Genomic DNA, 8336 nt, shown 5'->3' on the forward strand with positions numbered 1-8336 from the left:
CGCTCTTCCCAGGTGCCCCCCCGCGGGGAATGGTAACTCCCGCCTCAGGGGGACATGCTCTCCCTTCACTCATGATTCTAACAAGCCCCGAACAGCAGGTAAGTGGCAGGTCAGGAGGGAGATGTGGGCAGGGGACGTGACAGCCTGCGAGGGGTCGGAACCACTGTCCAGCCCAGGGCCTGCCTCCCAGCCCCGGGGCCAACGAGCCGTCTGACCCCTGAGCAGGCCGGGGACCTGTGTGAGCTGAAAGCTTCCCTGCGCGTCAGCAGGTTTATTGCCCAAAGCAGGTTCCTCCCACGGTGCTGGACAAACGCACCTGTTCCACCCCATGCCTTGTTCTGCAGCGTGGAGGCCTCAGCCCACCTGCTGGTCCGTCCCGCATCTCCGCTGAGCTCCGCCCCGGGAGAGGGGCCCCCAAGAGAGAAGCTCTGCTCCTATCCGCCCCCCCGAGGCCACAGGCAGCCCTGTCAGGTGGCAGGTGATGCTCCCCCAGGGAACGTGCTGGCTTCAGAGTTAAGGGTTGAAGCCGGGCTGTCCTCGTTCTCTCTCTCTCTTTAATCATCCTGCTGTTTTGACATGCACACCCAAGGTCTAAAATTAGGCCACTGGATCTCACACCTGACTTTCCAAGCTCCCTGTTGACGGGGTCGGGGTCGGCACTGACCCGGGAAGTGTCAGATCTGTGTGGGGGAACAGTGTCTTCTCAACACGCTGTTCCAACCCCGCCTGCTGGAGGGCTGCCCGCCTGTGCACCACGGCCCGCAGGGTTCTAGCCCCCCCCCCCCGCCCCCCACCCCCCCACCTCAGGGCCCCGCGCCACCCCCCGACGACCAAAGGGAGGGGCTGCCGCTGGGCCCGGCGGCCCACCCAGCGTGGTCTCCCCGGGAAGTGTCAGATCTGTGTGGGGGAACAGTGTCTTCTCAACACGCTGTTCCAACCCCGCCTGCTGGAGGGCTGCCCGCCTGTGCACCACGGCCCGCAGGGTTCTAGCCCCCCCCCCACGCCCCCCACCCCCGGGCCGCTCACCACTTCCACAAATTCAGGCCTGAAGGCGCCTGGCAGGCAGCGGGGTTAGAAAGGCTATGAGGTCCCCACCATCCCCACCGTGTCCTCGGGGCCGAGTGCTGAGACCCTCCGTACAGACCACACTCGGACTTGGGCCAGAGAACCAGGGTCAGGGCTCCAACCGCCCCCAGACGGGGAGACCCGGCCAGTGTCCTCCGCCTGTCACCTGGCCACGGGGTCGCCGTCTGCGCTCCGCTGCGGGAAGGCAGGAATCACCTGCCCTTCTCCCTTCCTTGCCCGTGGAGGGCCCTGCGACCCCCGTTTCCTGAGGACCGCCCCCACGCCATCCGGGTTTGTTTCGGAGGGACCCGAATTCTGCACCCGTTAAGCCCACAGCGCTCCCAGGAAGGGCCCTGCCCCTGCTCATGGCATCCGTGTGGCCACCTCGGGAGGACCACGGTCCTGCCAGCCAAGCAACCCCGGTGCTTTCAACCACACCCCTTCCTCTCGCCTCGTCTGTTCCTCGGGGAGCAGTTTGTGCGGGTATCTGGCCGTCAGGACAGAGAAACAGCATTAGGGGATCAGCTCCCTTCACCTCCACCACCAGCCGAGGTGTGAGATCTGACCTCTGTCCTTTAGCGAGCAGCCTGACGGTCGACGGGGCCAATACTTACATACTCCCCACCCTCCTCTCGGGCCACCTACCACGGGCTCGGGGCGCTGATGCGGCGCCTGGGCACGGCACCTGTCCCAGCAGGTATGGCAAGGCCAGCAGGGTGGGGACCTGCCCCAGGCTAACCCTGAAAGTGCAGCCCTGTCACTGCAAGACGGCATCACTGTCCAGGCAGCCCAGCCACGAGGAACGGCCAGGGTGAGGCCGACAGAGGGCACCAGGTGGCCAGAGAGGAAGGAGGGGTGGCAGCTGCCGGCCGGCTCCAAGCGAGGCTCTGTGCCTGTTTTACAGATGAGGAAACCAAGGCTCAGAAAAGCGAAAGGTCCTGCCCAGGTCCCGGCCAGGACACAACAGCAGCAGGACAGGCCCACGCCCCTCCCCGGGCCGCGGGACAGGCAGGGAGGACTCGGGGGGCGGGTGGGGGCACGGCTGCACCGGGCTCCTAGGGCCGAGCAAGACAGGACGGGCCCGAGGACGTGCGGCCGCCCCACACGCGGCCCTGCCCACAGAAAGTCCATGTGCCGTCATAATACTGACACAGGTGGGGGGGCGGTGCACACCAGCCAGGAAGCCGGCGCGGGGCACGCTCGTGCACCCCAGGCTGCAGGGGGTGGGGCTGCAGGGCTGGACCCCCAGCAGGTGCCGTGAGGGCCTCTTCGGCCATCAGGGCCCCAGGTCCTGCCCAATCTGGGCCAGGCCAGGCCGACACATAGGGCTGTGTCTGCATCAGGCAGGCCCTCTGGGGGGTGGGACGGAAGCGGGCATGACACACAGGAGCGGAGGCCGCAGCTGCCAGGCCCAGCCCTTGCTCTTACAGCTGTGTGACCCAGGCAGGTCAAGCCACCTCTCTGGTCCTCAGCTGCTGCTTCCGAAAAACCTGGGGTTGAGCCGCCCCCACCCCGGGTCTGCACATCAAATCCGTTGGGGGGTGGTGACAGTAATTCTCACTCCCAGGACGGCCATCACCGAGTGCGCCCCACCCCCAGAGCCCCCAGTCCCAGGGCTGTCCTGCCCCCGTCACTGCGGTGCAATCCCTCAGTCCCCTCCCCTCCCCAGGGCTGGTGTGGAGATACAGAGCAAGGCACCACGCCCAACAGCTGACTGACCCTCGCAGGCGCCCACGCCCAGCCACCTCGCTCATGACCTGCAGGACAAGGGCTGGACTCTTCTTACTGTAATTCACAGAACCCCCTTCCCACCCGTTATGCACCTGGAGCCCTGTGGGTGGACAGGTGGGGCGCCAGGCGAACAGGTGCCCGTTATGTGCCAGGAGCAGGCCCCTGTATACACACCTGTGGAAAGTGTACGCTTCCCAGGGTATTTTCCTACCTAAGCCGCAGGATGACCCTGAAGGAGGGTAACCCTGTCCAGCCAGGGGGCTGAGGGGCCCTCACCATCCTCACTGCGGTCCCCTCTGCCCACAAGCACAGCCCTGGAAGGCAGGAGGACCTCGCATCCCTTGTGCGCCGTCTGGTGGCCAGCTGGGGTCAGTCCGATGTTGAGCTGCAGTGGCCCTCACTGTGCTGCAGAGCCACCAGCCACTGGGCCACCTGGGACCCTCTGCAGCAGGGGCGGCTGGACAGAGCAAAAGGTAGCAGAGGTGTGTGCAGGCGGGGCGACCCTCGCTCCCTGCAGAGCCTGGTACCCGAGTACAGGGGCTGCCCTCTGAGGCTGGCCAGAGCCTCAGACAATAGGCACCAGATCCGGGAAGTGCCGTCGGGGAAGCTGTGCGGGCTCTACCCCGCCCTCTCCTGATCCCCTGCTGCATCAGGTGGCCTGGTTCTCCGTCCCTCTTTGCCCAGGACCCCTGTGTTCCGGCCGCCTGACTCTTGTGATCTCTGCCTCCCCGGAGCCCACACTCCAGGCTGATGCCTCTTTGGAGAAACTACAAGAATCTCAGATCCGGCCACACGGCGAGGCCAGGGGCCTTCCCTGAGGTGCCCTGGGCGGCCATCGCCAGGGTCTTCAGGCCGGCACTCGACCACCTCGCTTCCTAGCCCTTCTGAGGCTCAGGGTGCCAGGGCAGGGGACCAGGAGGCGGGATCAGAGGAAAGGTGGCAGGAACGGGGCTCCCCGGGCCCCACAGCGGGCAGCGGCCGGACACCACGGGGAGCCCACGGCACCTCCAGGCGCTACGTAGCCCGGCGTCGGCCAGCCACAAGCACACCCAGTGCCCCTGCGTCTCAGAGCCTCTCCCAGGCCAATTCCTGATTCCTGGAGGCGAGGAAAGGGTCACCAGCTACAAAACACTCTCCAAGATGTATCCCTAGGCCACGGAGCTTTTCTGGGCATAAGACTCGGGGACAAGTGAGAGCACTTGGCCTTTAGCTCAGGCAGCAGCTCTGGGAGTTTGCGCGGATGCAAGAGCCCTTCCAGACGCGCCTGCACCGGGGACGTGCCCGCACCCAGGCGGCTCCCACGGCTGCTTCTCCTCTGGGCCAAGTATGCCCGGGTGCTTCCAGACCCTTTCACACCCACTGCCCTCCCCCCACAGCCTGGCAGCTCCCCTTGAGAAAAGCTGGGCAAAGGCCACTCCTCCAGAACTAAGATGAGGCAGCCGAAGCCCAGGTCAGAGCAAGTCAGCAGTAAAATGAGACAAAAAACCCAGCCTTGGACATTTTCCCCAGAACGTCAGCTGGGCTCAGAGGAAGACCAGGGATGGGGCAAAGCCAACGACACAGCCAGGTGGGCCGTGCGGCCAGCGAGAGGACCTAGCACCCCTCTACCAAGTGGAGAAACTGCCTGGCCCACGGCACCCCGGGCCACTCTGGGCTCACCTGCGATCACACTGGGCCTGCCCTTAACTCCAGGGCAGGAGCCCTCGGTCTAAGGTGGGAGGTGAAACGTAAACTCGCGAGGAACAGCGACCACAGATCTGCGGGTCAGGGAGGCTGGAAGGGAGCTGGGCCATGTCTGCTCGGGGCCAGGGCTCAGGGAAGGCCAGTGAAGGCCTGGGAGGGAAACAGGAGGCAGGTTGGTGTGGCGGAGCCCTTCTAGGAGGGAGCAGGCCACGCAAAGGCACGGGGGCACGAGGAGACCATGCCTGCTGATGGCAGAGGGCGGACACCAGCGCTCCAGGGAAGGTCACAGCAGACACCCTACGGAGGTGTGGGCAGGCCCTGAAGGCTGCGGGGTCTACAGGAAGGTCGAAGCAGGAGGGTTGATCTGTTGGGAACACCAAGGGGAGGCCAGGTCATCAAGCTGCCCCTCCGTGCGGGAGGGGCCCGAGAGATGACCCACCAGGAGCTCTCCCGCCGCTGCAGCCACCGGGTCCCGGCCAAGCTGCCGCTGCAGAGGCCGGGTCGCATCCAGGTGAAGCATCACAGCAGAGGCGCACCCTCCACCCACACGGCCCCCGGCAGGACTCGCGAGAAAACAGGCCGCATCCCTGGAGCGCCAGCATCCGGGAAAGAGAGGAAGCCCCGCCCAGGTGGGGGTCTCGCCGGGGCTCCGGGTGGGAGAGCCTCCCTCCTCACCCCCTCGGCCTCCACGCGGTCCCGGCAGGAGGCAAGCTAGCGGCGTGCCAGCCGCCACGTACGCTTTACCGCCACGCTCCTCGGACACCTAGTTAGCCCAGCTGCAGCCCGTTGCCCACAGACGATGCTGCTGCCTGGCACGGCTCTCCCTTCAGAGAGATGGGGCCGAGGGGCGGGCCGAGGGGCGGGCAGGGCTGCCTGCACCAGAGGACACACGCCTACTCCCCGAAAAGCACACCCACGCACACACCACAGGACATCCTGCGCTCGAGCCGACGTCGCGGCCAGAGGAGCGAGCATGGGTCCTAGTGACAAGGGGCTGACTGTCCCCACTGCAGAGCCAAGGCCAGACACCCGTCAGCTCTGCAGGAATCCAGCTCTGAGCACAGCTCTGGCGGACAGGCGAGCTGCTGTTCCACGGCGTCCTGGGCGACATCGGTCAGAAGGGACGGCGGCCGGCCAGCCAGAGCCCTGTGCTCCCAGAGCCGAGGTCTCAGTGAGGCCCGGCCAGCCAGACGGCTCTGCTCAGAGAAAACCCCTTGCTGGGCCACGGACCCTACCAGGAAGCCCCACTCAGCATCCCTGCAAATGCAGGACGCGTCTAGTCTAGAAACTCGGCACAGAGCCAGCGGGTACGTGGCCATGCCCTCAGAGCTGAACTTCTGAGCCAGATGGGAGCAAGGGTGTCACACAGCCTGTCCACGCCCGGCCCAACTCCCCCGCACTCACACGGGCACACGCGTGTACACCTCGCGCACGCCCCTCGCTTCCAGCTCCAGCACACAACCAGGTTGCAGGCCAGCAACACGGGCACACGCGTGTACACCTCGCGCACGCCCCTCGCCGCCGGCTCCAGCACACAACCAGGTTGCAGGCCAGCACTCAGGGCCCTCCCGCAGGGGACCGGCCGGCCCGTCCCCTTCCCCACCCGCACCACCGCATCCCAGCTCCTCCAGCAGCCCAGCCTCCGGCTCATCCCCTCACAGCCCCCAAGCCAAGGAGCCGCACAACCCCTCACCCTGTCTCCTGGACAAGCTCCAGATGCCAGCTTCCTTGTAACCAACTCCGACGTTTGGATTGCAGGTCTGATGCCCAGTCTTACCTCGCTGCCAGCTCCAGGAAGGCAGGCCGCCCTCTCCCAGGGGGCCTGCGCGGGGTCACCCCAGGGGGGCAGGGTAAGTCGAGTGGCCACGGTGTTTCAGAGCCCAATGGGCCTCCATTCACAGATGGAGAAACCAAGGCCCAGAGGGGGCGTGAACACAGGGGCTGGGACCCCAGCCTCTGTCCTTGCTTCAGCATCCGCAGCATCAGCTTCCCAGCCCCTGTGGGGGCCCCCGGGGCAGCCGAGCCTACCCCACAGTGGCTGACACTGAGGCAGACACCGAAGCTGCACAGCAAACGCACACAAGGTTGCGGGGACCCCCCTCGCCCTGGCCTTGCCCACAGCGCCACCTACCGTCCTGCTGCCCCCCCCCCCCGCTCCCTCGAGAGCCCGCGGCCACCAGGACTCAGCCAGCAGAACGCCCCTGTGCCAGGGCCCCCCAAGGCGCGTGGGGAGCGCCCCCCTTTCTGGGGAGGTGCGTCTCCCTGCAGACCAGGTGACCTAGCAGGACGAAGGGCTCTGGGCACGCGGGACACCCAGGGATAAAGCGGGTCAGCCATACCGCTCACACTTTGTCCTAGAAGGTGGGGTGTGGGGCGATCCCTGGCCCTGTGTTTGCGGGGTGAGAGCACGAGCAGAAGGTGGAGAGGAGCGGCTGGTGGAGCCACGCTGGGCAGGGGCATGGGGGCGGGGCGTGGGCAACCGCGAGCAAGGAGGGCAGGCTGGTCCAGGCCCTGGCACAGGGCAGCCTTCTCCTGCAGGTGGGGGAGGGAGCACGTTGGGGAGGAGTGGGCCAGGGCCAAAGAGCGAGCGCTCTGCGGGGTCTGGACGTGCCCAGGCGCGGCCGAGCACCCGGACGCAAGGTCCTGGCACTGAGGAGATTCTGGGCCAGACAGAGACACGGGTGACAAAGGAGACGCCCCAGCTGGTCCCTCTGCAGCACCTGTTCTCCCCAACACTAACCCATCCGTGCACCTTGCGGGCCACTCAGCACCCCAACGGCGGGCTCCCCAAGAGCACTTGTGGGGTAAGTGAGTGAACAGGAGGTCATGGCAGAGACGGGGCCAGGGACACCCCACGAGAGAGGGCGGGAGGCCCCCCGCGGGCACAGCAACAGGGGTGCTGGCGCCAGGTGGGCAGGCAGCGCAGCGCGTCCAGAGATGCCCCAAGAGCTGCGGCCCAGCCCCGGGCAGCCACTCCCCAAACCTGGCTCCACCTGGAGGCCCTGGGGCAGGTCTGAGCTCCCACAGCACTTGCCTCCACCCCCCTTCTGCATCCCCACACCTCCGAACAATGCTGACATCAGCCAGGTGTGCTACAATTCAGCTCAGTTCCAACACTCTCTACCTGGCTCGCAGGACTCTGGAGAGCAGCTCACTCGCTAGATGACAGGTGTGTTACGCAGGAAGCTAAAGCATACGTACCCACAGCCAGGTGAGAGGCCGCGCGGGGCCTGAGGGGACGGAGGAGCTCTGGGGGGCGGGGGACCGGAGCTCGCTTTGTGGGAAACATCTTCCGGCCTACTGGGGAGCTTTGGTCCCTCCTGCCCGAGTGGCCCTGACCTGACACAGGCCCCGGCCAGAGCTGGGGTGGCCCGCGCCTCGCCCGCCCCACGGCGATTCTGCTCTCCCCCCACCCTCCCCACGTCCCACCCAGTGCACCTTCCCCTCCCGCAGCACCAATGAAGGGTAAAGGGTGTGGCTGCTGAAAATCAGGCTTAAGTGATGTCCACGTCCTGACCTCAGAACTGGTGGAGGCTGCCTGCCCAGCAAAGGGGGGCTTAGCTTGCGCTCAGGGTCTTGAGATGGGAGTGGTCCTGGGTCGGAGGGGCCCTGACTGCTGTCCCCGCCCTGTTTCCTTATAGGAGGGAGGCAGGTGGGGGGAAGATGCTGGCCTTGAGGACTGGAGCCGGCTCTCCTGGAGGGGACCCTCCCCTGGCGCTGGGGCGGGGACTGGAGCCGGCTCTCCTGGAGGGGACCCTCCCCTGGCGCTGGGGGGGGACAGCCCTGCCCGCACCTGGATCTTGACCAGTACTGGTTTCAGGTTTCTGGCCCCCAGAGCCAGGGGAGGATATATTCCT

General features: G+C 66.3%; 1 protein-coding gene across 4 annotated transcripts in view; it reads right to left on the reverse strand.

Annotated features, from left to right (window-relative positions):
- PEMT (phosphatidylethanolamine N-methyltransferase) overlaps positions 1–8336 on the reverse strand; it is a 48631-nt gene that overhangs the window by 29540 nt on the left and 10755 nt on the right. The gene's annotated exons all lie outside the window — the stretch shown is intronic.

The sequence above is a fragment of the Lipotes vexillifer genome, unplaced genomic scaffold (assembly GCF_000442215.2).
Source record: "Lipotes vexillifer unplaced genomic scaffold, Lipotes_vexillifer_v1.1 scaffold533, whole genome shotgun sequence".
NCBI lineage: Eukaryota > Metazoa > Chordata > Mammalia > Artiodactyla > Lipotidae > Lipotes > Lipotes vexillifer.